Source organism: Panthera onca, chromosome A3 (genome assembly GCF_046562875.1).
Source record: "Panthera onca isolate mPanOnc1 chromosome A3, mPanOnc1 haplotype 2, whole genome shotgun sequence".
NCBI lineage: Eukaryota > Metazoa > Chordata > Mammalia > Carnivora > Felidae > Panthera > Panthera onca.
The window spans coordinates 128,647,750-128,669,890 of NC_138341.1; the positions used below are offsets into that span (position 1 = coordinate 128,647,750).

Sequence of the window (22,141 nt, forward strand, 5' to 3'; positions counted from 1 at the left end):
GGCAGGCTCTATTGGGATAATAGGTATCCTCTCTTGGGATAATTTGATGTCTTTCTTATGGTCAGGGGAAGGAACTTCTCAGAAGGAAAGTGACATTATAAATTTGTTTTAATGTTTTTTATTTATTTTTGACAGAGAGAGAGAGAGAGAGAGAGAGAGAGAGAGAGAGAGAGAGAATGAGCGGGGGAGGGACAGAGAGAGGGGGAGACACAGAATCTGAAACAGGCTCCAGGCTCTGAGCTGTTGGCATAGAGCCCTATGTGGGGTTCGAACCCCCGAACCGTGAGATCGTGACCTGAGCCGAAGGTGGATGTGTAACTAACTGAGCCACCCGGGCGCCCCGGAAAGTGACATTTTTATCATATCACGTCAAGGGTAGATCCTATGAACGTGATTTATCACTGTGGGTGTTGACCTTGACCACCTGGCTCAGGTAGTTTTCGTCAGTTTTCTCCACTGTGAAGTCGCTCTCTTTTCCCCTTTCCATAGCATCCTCTTTGGAAGGCAGTCATTCTGCGTGGCCCCACCTATGGAGCAGGGACTGTACTCCACAGCGGGGATGATTGTCTTCTCCCCTACGTACGTATTCAGCTTCGCTCGTATCGGTACGGACTCAAGGATACTGATTTTATTTATACTTTGGGTTACAATTCAACACTACTGCATTTCGTTGCTCAGGTTGTCCCAACCTGGACCTCGGGGAGCTCTTGAAGGTGGCTTCTTTGCCCTTTGGCGTGCCCCCATCAACATCGGGGGTTTTTCGTTTGGTTGGTTGGTTTTCATCTTGAGCCCTTTCTTACCTCTGGCACCACAAGCTGCTTCAGGCTCATCGCGAACATTTCCTGCCCCAGTCTTAGCATCAGCCGTTTCTCGGTGTGGAGCCGTGGTTCCTCCTATCAGACAATGGCATTAGAACCCAAGCTCTGGATACCGGGTGTACCCGTGGCTGGGGGGGTAGCATTTCTTGTAGGCCTTCCTGGCTGACAGAGCAAAGAAACAGGTTGTTGTGTATTCAACCCATGTATACGCACACATCTGCAGATATTTTTATATGTGACCATCTGTATCTGTATTAGGCAAATCTGAGTTTATGCCAATGTCTCCAGAATCCATGATATTTTATAACGTGGTTTGAAATAGCGATGTGTTGCCCTGTCGATGACCATAATCATAGCTGGTGCTTACTGAATGTTCACAAGGGTTAAAGTTCTTTCTAGGTGTTTAATGTGCATCATCTTTACACTGCATGATGGTCCCGGGTTCTGGTGACTCCCCTCAACCCCGTTTTACCAATGAGGAAGTGAGGACACAGGGAAGGCAAGTATCTTTCCCAAAGTCTCCCAGCCGGTAAATGGTGAAGTAGGTTTCAACGTCAGCCTCAATCATCTCAACCTATCATATCAATCATAGAGCCTATCATCAATCATTGAAATACACCCACATCTTGCATTAATAGAACTTATATACGATGGGAAACAAGAAGAAGAAAGAAAGAAAGAAAGAAAGAAAGAAAGAAAGAAAGAAAGAAAGAAAGAAAGAAAAGGAAGGGAGGGAGGGAAGAAAGAAAGAATCCCAAATGTTACCTTGCAGCTGACTGGCTGATACAGTCTTACATTTCAGGACATCTCACTTAAATGTCACGATTTCCCATATGTAACCCATAACATACATTTATGTTTTGGCTCTCAGACGCTTTCTGCTTCAGCATCTATTGTCTCTAATGATGACAGATGAAAAAATTCAGGCATTCCCAGTTTGCCACCGTGCTGGGCCATCCTCAGGACCTCCCTCCAGCCGGCCCCATGGGAAATTCTCAGGGACAGAGTCTTCTGGGAAACAAATCCTAGGCAGCTCAGATCCCAGAGGAGGATGGAAAGGAAGCATGGGTGCAGGGAGGGGGCAGGCAGCCTCGGAGCTGACTCCCAGGTGTTCGCGTCAGGCTGGTCTGACCTGCTGGGCCTCTTCCGGGAATCTTGGACGGAGCCTACTTGACCCCCAGCATGGCCAGAGGCAGCCCAAGGCCCCCTCTTCTCAGGCTGGCCCCACCCTCCTCAGGCCCATTAGCAGCCTGGTTCCACCTCCTCCAGGAAGCCTTCTTTGCCTGCCCCACCCTCAATGACGTCCATGTTCTCTGAAATCCCAGGCGTAGACCAAGGGTCTCGAAGTAGGAGCCCTCGGAAATTCTTCCTTTAATGTGCACAGTGTTTTCTAGCATTTTGATTTGGTTCTAGCATTGAAAAGCGAGCGGTTTCCTGCAAAAATGTGGACACTCGGCCCAGCTTACAAGCGTTGAAAGCCTGGCCGCCCTGAGCTCACATTCCCATCGGCTGGCTCAGCCCTGCGCACAGTAGGGGCTCTGCCACCGTGGACAGCGTGAATGGGCCGGTGCACTCAGCTTGGGGGCCTGCCTTTGGAGGCGGACAGGACTGATTTTCAATGCCCTGCCCCTCCCTGGCTGTGGGGCCCGGGGAAAAAACACTTCTCTTCACTCAGCCTCAGTTTCCTCGTTTGGAAAATGGGCTTAAGACCTAGCTCATGGTGTTGTCATGAGGATGATGGGAGCTAATGTCAGGGGTGGGCTTAGGATGGGACAGGCACTCAGGGAACCCGGATAAATAGTTTCTTCTCTTTCTTGTTTGCTTTGCTTTGGCCTCTCAGTTCCTGGTGGCGTCACTATCCATCCGCTAGTGCCCCAGATGCCTGCTGTGTGCCAGACGCATGTAAGACCTCGGTTGCTGCCTTGCTGGTCCAGCTGAGGAGGCATTTTATCCATGCTTGCACTTGTCCGTTCACTACCGAATACCCGCTGTGTGCCAGGAGTCGTTCGGAACACTGAGGATCCAGCAGTGAACAAGACGGACAAAAATCCCTGCCATCACGGGCTGACAATCTAGTGGTGCCTGTTAGACAATAAACCAACATAGTGTCGGGTAGCACGAAGTTCTGTGAAGAAGAATCATGGGCATGATAGAGGGGCTGCTGCTTGGTCAGAGAAGGGGTCTCTGCGAGCAGAGGGTGAGAGGGAGGGAGCCATGTGGCTGGCTGTCGGAGGTAAGAGCATTCCCGGCAGAGGGAACAGCAAGTGCAAAGGCCCTGAGGCAGGCGTGGTGTGGAGTGTTTGAGGCTTAAGGAAAGGCCAGTGTGACTGATGGGGGCTGAGTTACATGTTTCCGTAATGTTGGAATTCCTCTCCTTCCCTTTTCTACATCCATCTCCTCTCCTGTCTCTCTCAATCCCTTTCTTACAACGGGTCTCTTAAGTTTGTAATGCGAACGCACAATGACAATTTATAAAAATAGCAATAACATCTGGGAAGCCCTTGGGTCCGAGTTGATACACTTCATATCGCAGCGGCATCACCCTGGTGTTAGCTACCACCCCCAGCAGAGTGCCTTTCTTCTTTCTTCTGCCCCATCATTCTGTGGTTTGGGGCAGGTGAGTGCGGGGTGGGCACAAGGGTCTGTGGCTGGGGAAGGTACCTCTTCCCCCTCCTTCTTTCCCCTCCCCTGCCCTCCCCTCCTCTTTTTGTCCCCCCTCTTTTTTCCTACCTGCAAACTCTTCAGCGGAAGGAAGCACCCAGATTTGGGAAGTCTTGTTTCAGAACCACTGAGAATGTGTGGGGTCTCTGGAGTCCGTGCCATGCGGGGCCAGGGGCTGGGGCACAGATCATCGTGTCAGAAGGAGGATGTGCTTGAGAAAATGAAGGTCTTCAAAGGGGCTCTGGTCCTACCTGAAGGCCCCTCACTGTCTCCAGAGCAGAGCTTCCGGGCTCCTTCCCATCCCCCACCGCCCCTGGGCCAGCCTCACTGTCTCCTGCCCTCCCCGCTGGCTCACCTCCTCCCTGGGCTCCCTGCTTCCTCCCAAGGCCCCTCTGTTGGTTCGCCACACACAGCCAGAGGAGCCCTTAGGACGAAGTCAGACCGTGCCCCCTACTCAGACGCCCTACCAGGCCCTGGAGGCCCGGCATGTCCGACCCCATCACCTCTCTGAGCTCACCTGCCCCTTGCCTTGTCCCCAGCGCACTGGCCTCCTTGCTGCCCCATGAGGGGCTCCTGCTCTTTGATTGCTGTACCTCCCCCTATGCAGGCAGTTTCTCCCCTACCATCATGGGGTCAGCCTGGCCCCCAGCAACCTGCCTGCCCCCCGCCCCCCGGGGGAGTAGGGCCTCTAGCCACACCTGCTTATAGCTCCCTGTCTCCACCAGCCAAGCCCTTTATCACCGCGTGAAGAAACACGTCCCTGGGTCTGCTCACTGGGCAGCCACCCCTGTCCCCACAGGGTGCCAGCCTCAGGAGGGCACGCTGGGTCTGGGGACCTTGCCCCAGGGCCTGGGAACAGTGTCGGGCATGCGGTATGCAGTGGGTGCTCAATGCATGCTTGGTGAATGGGTGAGCACTCGTGTTTTAGAGTCAGGCCTTGGAGTCTTGGCACAGTTCTTGAAATTCTAGCCAAGGGCCGTTCAAGACTCAGGGGCTGTGGCCCCACCAGCTCCCGCTGTTTGTCTTTCTTTGTGTCTCTCTGTCATCCCCTGCCCTGGCCTCCTCCGTGGGCCCTGGGCCAGCGCCTGCTGCTGGACACGTTTCTGCCACTCGAGCTGCCATGTGCCCCACGAGGGCCCCTCCAGATGTGACAAAGCGGTCCCGCGAGGAGCAGGGAGCGAGCCGAGGAGGGTAGGAGCTCTCGCAACCTTCTCGCGGCATGACTCCTTGAAGTCGATAAGCTCTCTGCCCTCCGTGACCCGATGTCCTTGTCTTTACAAAGAAAATTAACAATTTCTGCGACTTCCTTTATTTCTCTTCCAAATATGCTTAGTATCTTGTTGGCTTATGGGGAAGCTCTCTGAGAAGTTCACGGGTGGGGGACCTTCACCACCGCAACCGCCCTGGCAACAGAAGCGCTTCTTGCCAGGAGCTGACCATGTGTGGGCCTGGAATGGGCGTGCTCCCGGCTCAGGCCACCGTCTGCCTCCTTTCAGAGACTGGAACTCACTAGGCTCTGCCTTTAGTCTCAGGGGTTTGGCAGCTGCTTTTCCTTCTGCTGGAGATGTTCTTCCTTCTATCCTTGGCCTGGTTAAATTCCTAGCTCTGATTCTGATTCTGGCCCCAACACCACCTCTTTCAGGAAGCCCTCCCTGATGACACCCCACGAGTCAGGTCACTCTGTTAACCACGTTTTATCATTTATCACTTTATTTACTTGCTCTCAGCCCCCATAGGGCTCCCTACCCCATTATCTGAGCTCAGGCTTCCCCTGGAGGGAAGTTGGGAGGCCCGGGCCTATGAATCAGCAAAGTTCTCCTTCCCCTCTTGGCACTTTCTCTGTGGAGGCTGAGAGTTGGCTTACTCCAAGGGGGACTAGATTCAAGGGGTGCATCGATGGAGGGGAGGTGGGCAGGGCCTCTTCCCATCCCGCAGACCAGCCATCTACTCTCAGACAGCTTCTCCCACCTCCATGACGGTGGCCTCCCTGCCTGAGCCACCAACACTGCTCTCCTCTTTCCCCCACCCTTCCTGGAGAGCCAGAGTGGGCTTTTCAAATCCCAACCTAATCCCCAATCTGCCTCGCTCCGAACCCTTCCCTGGCTCCCTGTTACTCACAGATAGCTGGGCCACAAGCCCTCTGTTCTGATCCTACCTCTCTCCCTTAGCCCCAGCAGCACCTGGCTCCTTGCAGCTCCCTGCCTGCCGCCCTTTGCACTCGCTGTTCCCTCTGAGCTAAACACTGTTCCCCCGAATGGATGAAAAGCCACAGGACTCTCTCCCTCACCTCCTTTGGGTCTTTGCCCAAACATCCCTTTCCCGGTGAGGCCCTCCTTGACTGCCCTGTTTAAAAATGTAATCTCCCTGCCGTCCCTTCTCCCCTTTCCCTCCTTTATTTCTCCCTATAATCTTGACAGCTGGGAATAGTCCACATAGGTTACTGATTCATCTTGTTTCCTGTGTGTCTCTCCCACTAAAATGTCAGCTCCTCCAGGGCAGGTGCCTGGGTCAGTGCTGTTCCCTGCTGTATCCCCAGCAAGGAGTGAGCCCAGGGATCAGACCGGCCTGGCTTGAAGTTCTGGCTCAGTCACTTCCTGGCCTTTTCCTTTCTGGACCTCAGTTTTCCCACCTGAAAAATGGGAGAAGATGTGGGATTGGAGTAAGGGCAAAATAAAACCCTGTTTATAAAATGCCTGGTGCCTACATGTGTCAAGAGACCACCCCCTCCCCCAAACCGGCCAAAATCAAAACTCACCATTCATCATTTTGGGGAAACGGGTGACACCATTCTGGTCTGTCCACACCATGAACTAGTATGCAGCTATTAAAAAGAATGGTTCCCAGTGTTCCCAGGTGACTTGTGTGGCCACTCTTGTTTGTTTGTTTGTTTGTTTGTTCTCTAGCGCATAGGTATTTTTTTCTCTAGGACTTATTTTTAACCGAAATAAGTTCCAAGTGGAATACAATGTGCGTAGCAGTCTACCTTTGTTTTAAAAAGGAGGAGGGATATATACGTTTATATATATATTTTTAGTTTTAAAAATGAAGTGGAATTCACATAACAAAGTAGCCATTTTAATTAATCGTTACATAATTAACCATTTTAAAGCCTGCAGTTCGGCGGCATTTAGTCCATTTGCAACGTTGTGCAACCATGACCTCTATTTAGTTCCAAAACATTTCATCACCCCCTAAATAGACCCTGTACCCATCAGACACGTCACTCCTCACCCTGCCCACCCCCAGCGCCTGGCGATCGCTAATTTGCTTCCTGTGTCTATTGGGTTTATCTATTTTGGGTATTTCTTATAAATGGAATCCTGTAACAGATGACCTATTGCGTCTGGCTTCTTTCAATTAGCATCATGATTTTTTCGAGTAGTGAGTAGTGTGTGCCAGTAATTCATTCCCTTTTTATGGGCAAATAACGTTCTATTGTGTGGACAGACTACATTATGTTTATCCACTCACCTGTTGATGGGCCTTTAGGTTGTTTTCACCGTGTGGCCATTGTGAATAGTGGTGTTGTGACCAGTCGAGTAGAATTCTTGTTTGCGTAGAGATTTCTTAAATGCGAAAAAGCGAGATGCTAGAAAGGGTGAACAATGTGATCCTGATTTGTAAAAGAAATGACAGATAAAGAAATCCCTTGTCCAGGCATGGTCTGTATAGGATTTTCATGCTTACAGAAAAATATGTAAAAACCCATTCTCAACTGTCAACACGGGGGAGAGAGAAGGCTTTTGCAGAAAAGGAAAAGAGAAAAAAGGAGGCCAGATGCCAAATGAAAACAGTGCACACAAAATGATTCCATTTAGGCATGTGTGACAAGTCACAGATTGAGAAATTGTGTACGTCGATCTAAAAAAAAAAAAAAACCCAAAAAACAACAAAACCCCCCAAACTATTCTCTGCTAGAAGGGCTGGGCAGGAGGCTGATCCGATGGGGAAAATGAGGTCGGGATAGAAGGGATGTGGGGAGTGCATATTCTCCAGGGTGTCCCCCCACCCACCCCCCGCCCCCGCGGATTGTGAGGTCCCCTGGAACCAAATTGCCCAAGCGTTGCTGATTTCTGGCTGGGACCTGTGAATAGGAGCCAGAACCTTCCTTGTGGGGGTGCAGTGGTCCTGCTTGGGGCCCCTCTGCATTGATCCCCTGCATGTGGTTCCCATTTCCTGTAGGGAGGTTCCGAGTCAAGGGGAAAGGTAGGAAGGGACGCAGGAGGAGGGAGAAGTGGGTGAGTGTGGCCAGACTGGGGGATGGACCCATTGGCCTCCACTGACCTCAGGGCCCTCACCCAGGAGGCCTGGCCTCCCGACTGCTGAACCTGCTTTGTCTCTGCTGTCTCTTTCTTCCTTTGGGAAATCTTGCAACCACCTGGAACATCGCAGGAGATGGTCATAAGGAGCCCCAGCTCCCCATGACCTGACTTTGTCAAATCTTAACGTTTTAGCATATTGATTTCAGATCTGCGGTAGTCAGGGTGTGGCGGGAAACAGACGGCTCAAACCTGATACTTTGGGGAAAACGGAATGAAGTGACTCTTCACAGGTGTGGGCAGGGGTAAGGGAACCAACCAAGGAAAGGTGCAGAGTGGGGCCGACATCGGTGGGGAACAGATGTCTGCAGGGAGGGGTGCATGGAGAGGCCCCCTGGCGGGAGCTGGGAACCTCGGGAAGGATGGCTCTGGCCTGGGGGACAGGACGCAGCAGGGAGGGGGCTGTTATGCCCGTCCAGCCCTCCCATCTCCTCCATTCAGGGAGCCCCATAGGAAGCCCGGAGCAGGGGTGATGGTGCCCCTTCAGGTCAGCCTCCTAGGCACAGATTAAGGTGGGGAAGGTGGTGATCTGGAGGGAGCAAAGGAGGGCGCTCACCAGTTTGTCCCCCTGGAGTGGCAGGTGAGAATCCACGTTCGCCCCCGGTGTGGCTCAGTCTTTAGCTCTGGCCCCCGGTGTGGGTGACGTGGGGGGCTCTTGTGCTGACTTGGAACCTTTGCCATTGTCAGGGTTTTGAAGCTCTGCTAATGAAGCACTTACTACCAGCTCAGTGTTGCACCCCAGCTGGTAGCCTGATCCCCTCCCTCCCTAGTTTCATAGCTTAGGGAAGCAAGGTGCAGAGAGGAGCAAGCTTTGTGCAAGCAGGGCCCAGAGCTGGACCCGAACCCGGAGCTGCTGTTGTGGAAATCGGAGCCCTTGGCCGTGATGCCCTCTGCCCTGCGGCCCAGGTGTCCTCCGTTTGTGCTCTGTGAAGTCCCCAGGAGGACTGCCTCCCAAATTCCCTCTCACGCTTGGTGGCAGGTCCAGGGTACCCAGGCCCCCTCTTGGGAAAGCATCCTGATTCAGTCTGACCCGGGCTCTGCCAGTTCTATCTAGGCCTCAGTCTGTCCATCTGGAAAATGGGCACATATGAGCCCCTTCCGGCAGTGAAGTTTGAAGCTTTGGTGAGGTGACAAAGCAAGAAGCCTAGGACCCCCGAGGACCCCCGCACACGGGAGGCCGCCCCAGCTGGCCCTGCTGGGTTTCTGATTTCTGAGATGCCTCCTGGGGGCCGGATCCCGAGCTGGAGGAAGGATGAGGTCTGGCCCTGGGGGCCCTGGGGGAGGCCCGGTCCCAGGACAATGCCGAGCATTGAGTTCATGCCAGCCCTGGTTTGGGGTTGGAAAAATAGAGTAATCTGGGCAGGACTGACACAAAGGCCGGGGGGCCAGGTTGGCTGAGGGGCGTCAGGTTACCCCCCACAGGCTGCAGCCACACTGGCGGCTTCCCTGGCAGCTCGGTGGGGGGAGTGTTTTTCTTTCCCCAAAGATTATAATTAAGTGAGCGATCAGGGCCCCTCGCTAAGGCCTCGCAGGCAGGTTTCGTTACAGGAAGAATTGCACGTACGGGGGTTCAGAGGGCTGACGGGGCCTGACGTGTCACCAGCACGGTAATAATGGCAGCGGTAATAACAGCCAGAGGCTGCGGGAGGGTCTCGGGAGGGTCTCCCCTGGGCCAGGCCCCAGGCCCCAGGCGAACGGGTCCCCTGCACCACCTGGCTCCTGCCCGAAGCGGAGGATCCTGGGTCAGATCCCCATTTCATAAAGGGGCAAACAGAGGCTCAGAGTCGCTTTGGAGGCGGTTTCCTTCATTTCTTCAGCAGGGGTGGGGGGAGGTGGTGCAGGGTCTGGACTCACACGGGCCTCTGAGCCCCCCTGCCTCGGTCTTCTCCTCTGGAAAATGAGGCTAGCCCCGGGGCTGGCCTCGCTGAGCTGTGAGCGACGACTGAGTGGGTGTACAGTGAGGCCTCAGAAAATGTCTGTCCCCTCCTTCCTTCCACCAGGCTCGGCCCCTGAGGACTTTGTGCCGGCCACATGTCTGCCCCCACCTCTTCCTCCGTGAGTGAGGGGCTCAGGCCTTCAGGGGTGCTGGCGTGTAGGTGGGGGAGGCTTCAGATGATTTCTGGTGTGGGGAGTGTAGTCTGGGCAGAGGGGACAAGTGGGTTCAGTGGCTAGGCGCTGGAGAGCACTGTCTGCGGAGCAGTGCAATGCTTCAGTTAGACCACGGGGTTTGAATCTCAGCCCCATCGTGTCTTTGCCGTGTGACTTCAGGCAGGCTACTCGAGCTCTCTGGTCTCAGACTATTACCCACAGAACGAGTGTGGAAAACCTTCTGCAAAGCGCTGTTGTGAAGAGAACACTGCCTGGCACATAATAATACTCAATGTGTGTTGTTATTCGTAACCGCTTCCCGCAGGAAGCCCACCCTGACTTCCTCTGGCTCCGGAGGCCGCCTGGGCACCCTCCCTCATGGGATGTTGCCTCTCCCACATGCCAGTCTCCCGCCCCCACCCAGATGCTCGGACTGGGACCGCCACGAGGGCTGCATCCCAGAGCCCAGCAAGAACCCAGCATGGAACAGCCGCGGGAGGCCAGGTGTTGGGTGAACGGCATCACTGAGCACCTACGTCCTGGGTCGAGCCCTTCACACACAAGTCTTGAGTTTAACGGCTTTCTCCTCCTGGGATGTCGGCTTCCCCAAGACTGACGCATAGTAGGTGCCCAAGAAATACGTGACGGGATTGTTGAGATAAACGTGTCCTCGGAGGGAGGGAGGTGTCTGAGACTGGGGGCCTCAGCGGGCCGAGATCATGGGACTGTGCTCCAGGCTCCGTGCTGAGTCATCTCAGTTCATCTGCCCGGCAGGCTAGCGCTGTTATTGTTTCCACCTCCCAGTTGGGGAAACCGAGGCACAGAGAGGTCAACATAGCTGACCCCACGTCACACAACGAGTGAGTGGCAGAGCCAGTATCATACCCAAGCCTGCTGAGTGAGGTGCTTGCCCTGAGACTGTAACAGCATACCTACTCCCACCTAGGGGGAAAGTACTCTTACCGTACCCATTGTGCAGATGGGGAAACAGAGGCCAGATGGCCTGCGCGTGTCTGCACACAGAAACTGTGGTTGAGCAGGAGATGCCCGAGGGAGGGCCCTGGATACCCAGGCTAGCGCCCCGAGGGAGGGGTCGGAGGCCCCAAGCAAGCTGTCCCCTGCCTGTTAGCGTCTCTGGCCGATACCCTGGCCTCTGTTTACCAAGCCCAACACCTAGAATGCTGATCCTTCCGCCTGCCCAGGAATCTCAGGTGCCTTCACAATAGGATTCTCTGTCCCTGCAGCTGATTTTCATTCAAGCCCTTTGTGCTAAAAAGAAAAAAAATGAAAAGAAAACTTGGCTCTAGGCCTCCCTGTCCCTTCCCCCACTTCCTAGAGAGAAAGGAAGATCCTAGCCTCTTTTTTCCTTCATTCTGGGGCCCAGAGATGTCTGCAGCCAGCCCAAGGTCACACAGCAGGATTGGCCTTGGACTCCTCATCCAGTGCTCTGCTCATGGCACCCCGGCTTCAAGGCCGGTTGTGCCCTCCCCACCCCTGCATTTGCTCCTCTTGGCTCTGTCCTCTAGGCCTGGGGGGGGGGGGGAGCAGAGGAAGTGGGGCCAATGTTCCCTGAGGCTTACTACATGCGGGGCACTCTACCATCCCCAAATTCATAGGATCCTCAGCACAGCTCTGTGAGGTCCTGTCACCCCATTTAACAGATGAGAAAACTGAGGCACAGAGAAATGAAGTGCCCAAGGTCATAGTGACGGAAAGTGCCAGGGCGGAGATTTGAACTTGTGTTCCTACGGTTCTGTTGCTGCCACACCTGGTGCCTTCTTGTAGGGAGGCCTGAGCCCCGTTGACGGCGGGGTGGGGGGCACGGGAGGGAAGTGGGAGCCTGGGCTGGGCCGGGACCCTGGAGTGGAGCCAGACAGCAACAATGGGTCCTCAGAGATGGTGGTGGCCCCGGGCGGGGCGTGAGCCGTGGCCAGGGGCCGCAGGGCTGGGCTGTGGGCCGGCAGGCTCAGCACAGCTTCCCTCCCCTCCAGCTCCTGGGTCGGGACCTGGGGACACCCCCCTGGCACCTCAGCTCCCAAACCCAACAGGTCCAGGGCTCGTGCAAGAGGCGGGGGGCCGGGCCAGCAGCCCCTGGCAACGATAATGGCTAAGTCACCATACCTCATGCTAATCTAGAACTACCTATAGGCCAGGCACTGCATCAGGGGCCCTCCTGGATCCTCACAAGCAGCGTAGGAGGGGGGACTGTTAGGAATGCCCTTTTACGGATGTGGAAAGGGAGGCCCAGAGAGGCCCTTGGCACTTGCCCAGGGCCACAGAGGGACAAAGAGCTTTGGAAAGTGGGGCCCTCAGAGAGTGAGCTGCCTGTCCCAAGAGGCATGCAAGCAGAGGAGGAGGGACCTCACCGGGGTCGCAGTGAGGCGTTAGTGCTCACCAGTGGCGGCTCACTGAACTCGGGGCCTGGGCAGCCGGGAGTTGGGGAGCGGATGAGGCCTCTTGGGCTGTGGAGGGATTAAAAGAGTGACTGGATGCCCAGGGTTGGAAATGTGGCTGCCATGGAGTAGGCACGCCCTTCGTGGGGCGTCCACTGTTTGCAGAAACAGTGGCTCACACTTCTGGAGGCTGCCATGCACCCAGGCCCTGTGCCTCGATGGTTTTGAGTGCTCACTGTTTCTCAGTCGGCTCGCTGAGTGCTTTGGGGATCCTTGAGACTCGTGATACCTCAGGAGAGCCACCTCATTCACATCCCTCATTCACGCCGGCAGATGAGGGAGCCGAGGCTCAGAGAGGCCCAGGGACATGCAGGGGAGGTAATCGGCATGGCTGGATGCGTGAACCAGTCTGCCTCTGCTGTGTGGCCTCGGGCAGCTACTAACTTCCTTGGGCCTCAGTTTCCCTATCTGTACATTAGGTTGGGCTACCCATGGCATCCTAGACTTCTAGGTGAAGATTTGAGTGTCTGCGAGGCTACACTGTCTTCCCCCCAGGACCTTGCTGCCCCAAGTGAAATCCTCTCTAAAAGACTCCTTTTCAGCCTCCGCATTCCCACCACCTCTCTATTTCCTCCCCTGCCTCAGGGTTCATTCCCATTTGCCTCTTGTCCCAATTAGGCCATCTTCCATACCTGGAACGGTGAAGGCATTTAATTAAATCTTAGAACAGGAAGTCTGGATGTGGGGCTGTTCCTGGATCGGTTATCTGGGTTCTTCACGTCTCCTGTCTTCATGGGTTCCAGTGGCTGCTGTGGCACCAGACATCACATCCCATATAACCACATCTTAACTAGGAAGGGAAAGGGGTGGGCCAAAAAGGAGGTTTTTTTTTTCATCCAGAATCTCACTCTTTCATCAAGCAGGAAAATATTTCCTAAATGTCCCAGTAGACTTCCCCCTGTGACTATGTAACCATGGATGGAGTCACGTGTCCACCTTTAAACCAGGAAAGAATTCCCGGGGCTGACTTAGATGAATCTGAGGATTCCGCCTCTCAGGCTGTCCCAAAGAAATGTGGCTCTGAGGGCAACGGGGCCACAGCCAGGCCAGCCATCTGGTGCCAGCCTCGCTGACGTTCATTCCCCCTCTAGACTGCACCGGTGGGCCTGGGGGTGCTGGCCTTTCTCTGGCTGGTTCTCTTGGTGGTGAGCAGCGTCTTCCCAGGCCTCCAGATGCCGGGGAAGATGCTCTGGTTCTCCTCTTCCTCCCTGCCCGGTCCTCCTCAGGCCTCACAAATGGCCCTTGGGCTGAGGCGGAGCCCTCTCCTGCCTTCACCTGCCCATGCCCGGCGAGCCGGGCAGCATGGAGTTGGTCCCGCATTCCTAGTCCCTGTCGGTGTCGGCCTCGGTGCCCCACTGGACACACGGACTGCCTGAGCCCAGCCTCTTCCTCCTCCCACGTCTCTGTCTTGCTCGGGTTTCTAATCAGAGGTGTGGGTGTCACTTAACCTGCCACATCCACCTCCCCTCCCCCAGCACACACTCCCCGACTCGGAGAAAGGCACTGCCGCCCCCAGCGATCAGGTCTCAGACCCTGGAGTTGCTTTCCGCCCCACTCTCTCCTACCCCACGTCCAGTCCGTCCGTCGGCAAATCCCACTGGCCTGACCTTCCACCTGCGGCCAGAGCCGACCGGCCTCCCCTCCGCTGCCACCACCTGGCACGTCTTCTTCACCGGTGGCCGCCTCCCAGAGGTCCTGTTGGAGCCTCGGTCGTTCACACCGCTGCCCTGCCCAGACCCCTCCCGTGGCTCCCACCTGCTTCCAGGAATGCTGAGTCCTCCCCAGCCCCGGAGATCCTGAAGGATGGGCCCCTCCCCTCCCCACGCCTCCACCCTCCCTTCTGGCCATGCTGCCTTTGGCTCCTTCTTAAACAACACCCCAAGCGTTTCCCCACCCTTTCCCCCACTTTTGCCCTTATCGGTCCCTCTACCGTTCTTCTGGATTTTTCCCGCGTCCTGCCCCCTCCCCTCACTTGGGCCCGTGCTCCTCAGTGAGACCTCCCAGCCCACCCCCTACTGCAGCCCTCCCTCTTTCTCGGATCCGACCCTGATTCATTTTTCTGCCGCACACTCGTCATCCTCTTTCTGTATTTACGTGTCTGTCTGCTCAGTGTCTCGTGCCCGCCCCGAAGGTGAGCTCTAGCAAGCGGGAACTGTGTCTCATTTGGCACGGGGCCTGGCACACGGGTGGTGCCCTAAACCCCCGTGCCTGGCAGCGGTCTGGGCAAGATGACCTCCCGCGGATGTGGCCGTGGAGACACCGTTTGGCCGGAGGTGGCTCCCGGCTGAGGTCTAGTGGGCCCCCTCCCGCCCCAGGGGTGCTGCCTGGGCCTCAGGGCAGGGGAGGGTCCCAGGCAGTGGGGGGAGGATCTCTGAATGGAGCCAGGACTTTCATGGTGTCACAGAGCCTTCGGGGGTCCGGAGGTGACGCTGGACGGGAACGGACTGTAGGAGTTTTCAGTCCACCCTCGTGCTGTCCTTCATCCTGTCTGATGGCTTAATTTGTTTTCTTTTTTATGGAGAGGTGTTGCCCACTGTTCAACAGAAGATCCCAGTGCGGTGGCCCACGTGTCCCAAGTGCCAGCTCTAAAGCTGGTTTGTAAGGTGGAAATCAACCGCGGCCAAGTTCCCCTTGGGGATTCCACAGGAAGGACACGGCCCTCCCCACCCGAGGCGGATGTACGGTTTCCATAAATTCGGCCCACCAGCCCCCCACCCCCACCCCAGCGTGGGGACCCTGCCCAGGGGAGGCTTGGCTTATGTTTGGGGGCCACGGTGTGGCTGCGTCTGAGCAGACCCAGACTGGGGGAAGCGCTAACCCATATCTCCCCCTCCTGGCGTATCTACCATCCGGTGGCTCTTTTCTCTGAGACTTTTTATTTTTTGCTGAGCACGTGCAGTTGAATTCCTGTCAAAGTACCTAAACTGTGACTGTCCTGAGTGTGACAGAGACAAGAGTGTGTGTGTGTGTGTGTGTGCTCTTCCGGTTCATCTTGGGGGCCTCCTGGCCTTGACCTCTTCTCCGGAGTGACCCCAAGGCCCATCCTTTGAATACTAGGCTCAGGGGATCCCAGTCTGAAAGCCCACGATCAAGGTCCATCCGTCTGGTTTCCATGCAGGAAAATAAGGATGTGACAGGTGAGGGAGGTAGAGCTTTGGGGACAAGGAGCAGAGTGGCTGCAGCCCGGGCAGGGCAGGGGTGGTGCAGGGTCCAAGGCCAGACCAGGATCTGAGGGAGGGCGTCTGGGGGCATGGCTTGCCTGTTGCTCTATTCATTCCGTGCTTAGCGTTCGTTCGTTCAACAAATGTTAATGAAGCATGTACTCTGTGCCAGGTGCTGAGGAGACAATGATCCCTGCCTACAAGGAGCTCATAGCCCAGTGTGGGCGATGGACATTAGCCAACTCACTCCCAGAAACGTCAATTTGTGACGGACAAGTATGAAGTGATGAGGATCTTTGATGGGCAGGAGGGTGCATGTGGTTGGGGAGGTCAGAAAGACTTTCTAGAAGATGCCGAGCTGAGAACTGAAGGATGAGTAGAGGCCAAGTGGATGAGAGATGGAGGAACAAATGTTCCAGCAAGTGGCCACAGCACGTGCAAAGGTCCTGTGGTGGGACAGAACAGAACAGAGGGAGTTGGTGAATCTAAAAGACCTTGTACCTGGAGCTGAGAGGTGAGGGGTGAGTGGGGAGTAGGGAAGGCTGAGGCTCCACAGCGAGAGCAGCCTGGTCTTATGCTGAGAGCAGTGGAGGACCTTGGGGAAGGCTGAGCAGGGAGGAAAGTCACGAGGCACCTCTGCCCGCCTCTGCCTTCCCACCTGACTACTTGGCATGCCCTGGCTCAGCATCTTTCATGAATGTTCTCTTTGAATCTCTACCACTTCTGAAGACCAGCTTCTGAAGGTGCCAGGAGTTGAACCCACTTGTCAGATGAGGAAACTGAGTCTCTGGATCTTCCCATGGCCCCACCCGCTTCCTCCTGCCCAGAGAAAAGAGGAACGGAGAACTGACGCCCCACGGTCAGCTGGGAAGAGCCTGGGCTGGGAATGGGGAGGGTGGGGCCCTCAGAGGCCCGCACCCGGGATGGGCAGGGTCCTGCTTCGGTTTAACCACATCCCTGTGACATGCCCCAAAAGGGAAGCAGAGGCCACCTGTCCTCATGCCCTGTACCCCAGGGAGGGGGCTAGGGATGCCCTGGTGCAGGGCAGGGCAGACTTGGATCTTGAACTCTGGGGTCAGCTGAACCCAGCTGGGTGACCTTGTGATGGAGCCTCATTATCTTGGCTTCCTCCTCTAAGTAGAGGGTCAGAACCTCTCGCTTGGCTGTTCTCAGGATTAGCCCACAGTGGGCCTCACTGAACGGCTGGCCGCTGGTTGTTGGATGAATGAGCTAAAGGTGTTTCTGTTCCTGAAAGGAGCAGGCAGTTGGATAAAGAACTCATGTATTTGACATTGGACAAATGTTTATTGAGCATCCAGTGTGTTCCAGGCATTGTCCTGGGTGTTGTGGAGACGGCAATGAACAAACCAGACACGGATGCCTGCAGGTGCCCACCACCCTGCCCGCTCTGTGGCAGACATCGCAAACCGATCCTCTTTCCCACTGAAACCGGAATTCTCCTCAGCACTGGGCACCAGCTGGGGTCTGGCCTGTCTCAGGAGGGCCCCACCTGTCTTCCCAGGGTGAGGCTGCGAGTGTGGACCCAGAAGATTCCAGTGAGAGCCCCTAGGCGATTAAACTGCCTCCCCTCAGTCTCTTTCAACAAATATCTATTGTTTTTAAATTTTTTTAATGTTTGTTTATTTTTAACAGAGAGAGAGAGAGAGAGGGGCGCCTGGGTGGCTCAGTCGGTTAAGCATCCGACTTCGGCTCAGGTCATGATCTCGCGGTCCGTGAGTTCAAGCCCCGCGTCGGGCTCTGTGCTGACAGCTCAGGGCCTGGAGCCCGCTTCGGGTTCTGTGTCTCCCTCTCTCTGACCCTTCCCTGTTCATGCTCTGTCTCTCCCTGTGTCAAAAATAAATAAATGTTAAAAAAATATATATATAAAAAAAAAAGAGAGCACAAGCAGGGCAGGGACAGAACAAGAGGGGGACAGAAGTTCCAAAGCAGGCTCCACGTGCTGTCAGCACAGAGCCCGACACGGGGCTCGAACCCACGAACGGCGAGACCACGACCTGAGCCGAAGTCAGACGCTCAGCCGACAGTGCCACCCAGGTGCCCCGATTTTTCAACAAATATCTATTGAGCGCCTGCTGTGTGCCGAGTGCCAGGGGCATGGCAGTGACCAGGGTGGATAGGATGCCTGCCCTTGTAAAGCTGCCATTCTGGCGAGAGAGAGACAGACAAACGTACACATACACATTCCAGACACGGATATAGGCTATGAAGACATCGGCAGAGGGGGGCCGTGGGGCGTGATGGGAGAAACCCCCTGGCAGGGGCTGGGGGGGGGGGGCGGCTCTGGGAGGAGGGGGCATCTGTTGAGACTAACGAGACCCGGCGACCAAGGGAAAATATGGGGGAACCTTTGCAACAGCAGAGGTCTGGAGGTGGGCATCAGGTTGACTTACTTTAGGAGCAGGAAGATGCTTGTGTTTCTGGGGAGGTGAGTGACAGCGAAGAAAGAGAGGGCATTGGAGGGGACAGGCGCCAGACGGCCAGGGCTGGAGGTCAGGGACAGGCGTGCGGATTTTATCCTGAATGTGATGGGCAGTCACTGGGGCGTTGAATCAGTGACTTGGTTGGGGTTACGTTTTCGGCCCCTCCAACTGCTGCGTGGAAAGGTCGTGTAGGGGACAAGGGTGAAGCAGGAGGACCAGGCTGGAAAGAGCTGTGGGTGTCCAGGCGAGCGGCGATGGTGGCTTGGACCAGGGTGGGGGCAGTGAATACAGAGATGGATGGCCAGGGCTGGCGGGGGGCCCGGGGCTCTGCATTTGGTTTCATTTTTCCTTTTACACGGTCCACCCGTGGGGCTCTGGGTCACTGGAGTTTCCCTGGCACTGCGGACGGAGACCGCGGCCTGTCTCCTGGAGAAAGGCCTGTATCTGGCCTTTCCTCCTCCCGGCCCTGGACCCGGCGCCTTCTTAGTTACTCTGTGACTGTCCCCCTCACCCCCCAACCAAGCCCAGGCTTTGCCTGTGGTCCCCCCAGTATGCTGCTCCTGCCCTGCGGGCCGTCCATAAACCACTCGGCAACCCCTCTGGGGAGATGCTTATTCTGCAGATGCCTTCTTCGGATCAGGCGTGTCCCCAAGGAGGGGGCCCTGAGAGTCTGGGCCAGCAGGGGCAGATTTATTTCGGGGTCCCTGATTATAGGGAACTATCCAGGGGTAGCTTGCTGGAGGGTGGCCTCTTTCTTGGGGCGGTGTTCCTCCCATCCAGCCTCTTGCTGGGATGGAGCTGGGGGACATTCCCTGCTTACTTCCTGGGGTCTCAGGTGCTCGCTTTGACGGCGGCTGGAGAGCTGTGCTGAGCAGAGGCCGCCCTGGCTCCTCCGAGGGAGAATCGTAAGTGATCGGCCCGGAGTCCCACTGGCCTCACCTCCGTGGTCTCCAATGTGCAGTAGGTCCTCAGGGCTGTGCTCCCTCATCGTGTCCCTAAGCCTTCAAGTGTAATAGATGCTGTTTGAAAACACCCTATGGCTTTGGTTTCTTCATCAGCGACATGGGCGTGATGGTGACATGTGGGGGCAGGGAGGCTTGGAGGAGAGGGTTCCCTGTTCTCCAGCAGAAACTGGAAACGGAGGTCCTGAGATGCGTCGTCCCAAGTCGCGCAGAGGTGGGATTTGAACGCAGGGCCCCTGAATCAGGGACAGGGGGTGGAAGAGTTGGGCCGGGGTGCGGAAGGTGCTGCCTGGATCGCCCTGTGACCCCGGGCTCCACTTCTCCTTTCTGCCCAGTGTAGTCAGCACACAGGAAGCTGGCTGGGGCCTCCCTTGCCCATCCTGTCTGCAGCGGGTGGACACGGGGTCCTGGCGTCACCCACCACCGCCCGGGGCCTCCCCCTTCCTGTCTTGTGCAAGACGAGGCATCCCCTGCGTGGAATGGGCAGGCGGCTTTGGCGGATGGGTGGACGGGTGAGTAGGGGCCTGTCAGGTGGGGTCACTGCCCGCAGTTACCGCGAGCAGGCCTGGCCTAGGCCCCGGCCCCTTCCTCCTCCTCCTCCTCTTCCTCCTCCCCCTCCGCTTCTCCAAACTTCAGGCAGCCTCAAGCAAGAGGCCGGGGGACCCAGGAAGCTGGGGAGGCCGCTCAGCCAACATCTTGTCCCAGCGGAGTGGGCCTGGGCTCGGGCCATTATGGACAGGGCCCTAAACAGCAGTGACGGCTGTCATGATAATTCTCCCATTTGCTGCATGGCCCCTATGCGCCAGGCATGATCTCCTTTAAACACACATATTTACCTAAGCACCTACTATTTGCCATGTGCTGTTCTAAGGCCTTTATATCTAGTGTCCCATTGAATCCCACAAAAATCTCACGATGTCGTGCTTTTTTGTTTTTTGTTTTTTTAATGATCCCTTTCTTCAGATGAGGAAACTGAGGCCCTGAGACGCGGAGGGACCAGCACATAGTCACACAGCTCAGCCACTTCCTGCTGGTCGTTGTCTGTGACCCAGGGCCAGCACTGTTCTGGAAGCCGGGTGGCCCGGAGGGGAAGTTCGTTCAGCCACCCTCCCGCTGAGCTGCTCCTGGCGTGTGGTCCTCAGTTTTCCCATCTGTACCAGCTCTGCTGTCTCAGGCTTCTGTTTTGGGGTCAGAAGGTCTGGGCCAGTGCAGGGCAGGCGGCGTGGGGGGAAGCGACAGGGACGGAAGCCACCTCTGGGATGGCCGGGGTGCCAGGTGCTCTCAGGGTCCACCCGGGAGGTACTCTGGCTGCAGGATGTGGGGCAGAAGTGAGAGACCCTTGTCAGCAGAGGTGGGGAAGGGCACGGGAATACCTTGACTTCCTCGCCTTGTGGGGGGCAGTGCTGGGCCATATTCTCCTTCTTCCCCCAGAGGTTCCTGGGCGCTGAGCCCACAGAGGTGGCCTGTTCACCTCCCTCCCTTGTCTCACTTCCTCACTCCCTCCTGGTGTTTCTGGCATCACCTCCCAAATAAATCGCTTGCTCTCAAAGCCTTGCCTATGCCCACCTGAGCCAGCCACTGTACCATGTGGAGGTTGAGAGCCTTGGTGTCAGACAGACCTGAGTTTGAATCCTGGTGCTGCCACTGACCTTGCCTGTGACCTTGGGAACCTGCTGCCTCTCTCAGAACCTCAGTTCCTCCATCTATGAAATGGGAACTTAGACTCAGAGAACCAAGTGATGATGAGATTGACGGGGAGTTTGGCATCACAGTGACCAGAGCAGAGTTCCCAGCTGTGAGTCCCACGAGGGATGCTGGGTGCTTTCTCTGAAGGCTTCTGCCAGGTCGGCGGGGGGTCGTGGGGGGAGCAAGAGTCAGGTGGTGGGCTAGGCAGGGGAAGAGGCCAAAAGGGAACGGGCCGGACAAAGGTGTGGAGGAAGAACCGGCCATGAAGCTTCCTCGGCCCTGTTTGGCCGGCAGGGGAGGCAGGTGGGTGAGAAGCACATACAACCTTGAGCCGTCCACCCACCCCCGGCCCCAGCCTCTAGGATTCCAGGGAGCCTGGAGGCATGCTCAGGGCAGAGCAAAGAACTGTGAGTTTGTTCACCGTGGGGTGAGGTTGGGCTGGTCAAGGGAGCTGTGTCTGCAGGGCTCTCATCAGGTGGAATACACCTCATTTCTGGGGTCACAGATTCCGGGGCCGTCTGGCCATGGGACCCCTTCACCGATGCTGTGCTTGAGGCAGGTGCGTGGGGGACTCGGTGCCCCACGTTTACCCTGAGTGGGGCCTCATGCCCAGAAGGGGCCCCCTGCTCCCCCCAGCCCCAAACAAGCCTGGGGTTTTCCCCATTGCAGTGATGGGAGCTTTAACCTCTTGGCTGTCCAGGCTCCAAACCCGGGGTTTCCCTCCGCTTCCCCGTGACCAGTCGTCCGTGAGCTCATTCAGGCGTCCGGGGGTTCACGTCCACTGCCCTGCCCTGGTCCAGCACTGACTTCTCCCACTGCGACCTCTGCAGCCACAGCCGTTCTTCATCTCCCTGCCTCCAGTCCTGCCTTCCTAAGCCAGAGGCATTCCCTCAGAACCCAGAACCCAAGACAGATCCTGTCCCTCCTCTGCTCAGAACCCTCCATGGTTCCCACTGCACTCAGATGGGAAGCCAGAGTCCTTATGGCAGCCTTCTCTTCCCGGAAGCCCTTTGTAATTTGGCTCCCTCCCTCCCACCCACCCATTCTCTCCCCTATTCTGCTCGGCCGCAGCCACACTGGCCTCCTGCTCGTGGCCCAAACACGCCAGTTATGCTGCTGTTTCAGGGCCTTTGCACTTGCTTTCCCCACTGGACTGGAGAATTCTCTCTGCTCAGCTCTCGCCATGAGGTGAGTCAGGCCTCAGCTCCAAAGTCACCCCTCAGAGAGGCCCTCCCTGGCTATTTTTATCAGCCCTCCTGCATTTTTATCAGCCCATGCGATTTCATTTTCTTTCTAGGACTTATAGCTTTCTGTAGAAAATTACTCTGCTTATTCATCTGACATTTTTTTAAGTTTATTTTTATTTGGGGGGGGGAGGGGCAGAGAGGGGGGGAGGGGATCCCAACAAGCTTCACGCTGTCAGCTGGAGCCCATCGCGGGGCTTGAACTTGTGAACCGTGCGATCATGACCTGAGCCAAGATCAAGAGTCAGACACTTAAGGGACTGAGGCACCCAGGTGCCCCTGTTTGTCTGACTTCTTGACTGTTTCTT

At 56.1% G+C, this 22,141-nt stretch overlaps 2 long non-coding RNA genes across 3 annotated transcripts in view; both read left to right on the forward strand.

The window, feature by feature from the left end:
* LOC132670005 (uncharacterized) overlaps positions 1-22,141 on the forward strand; it is a 235,291-nt gene that overhangs the window by 81,417 nt on the left and 131,733 nt on the right. The gene's annotated exons all lie outside the window — the stretch shown is intronic.
* Positions 17,179-22,074, forward strand: LOC132670012 (uncharacterized). The gene is made up of 2 exons (XR_009606377.3): positions 17,179-19,415; positions 19,867-22,074. It is a non-coding gene; the product is annotated as an uncharacterized LOC132670012 (long non-coding RNA).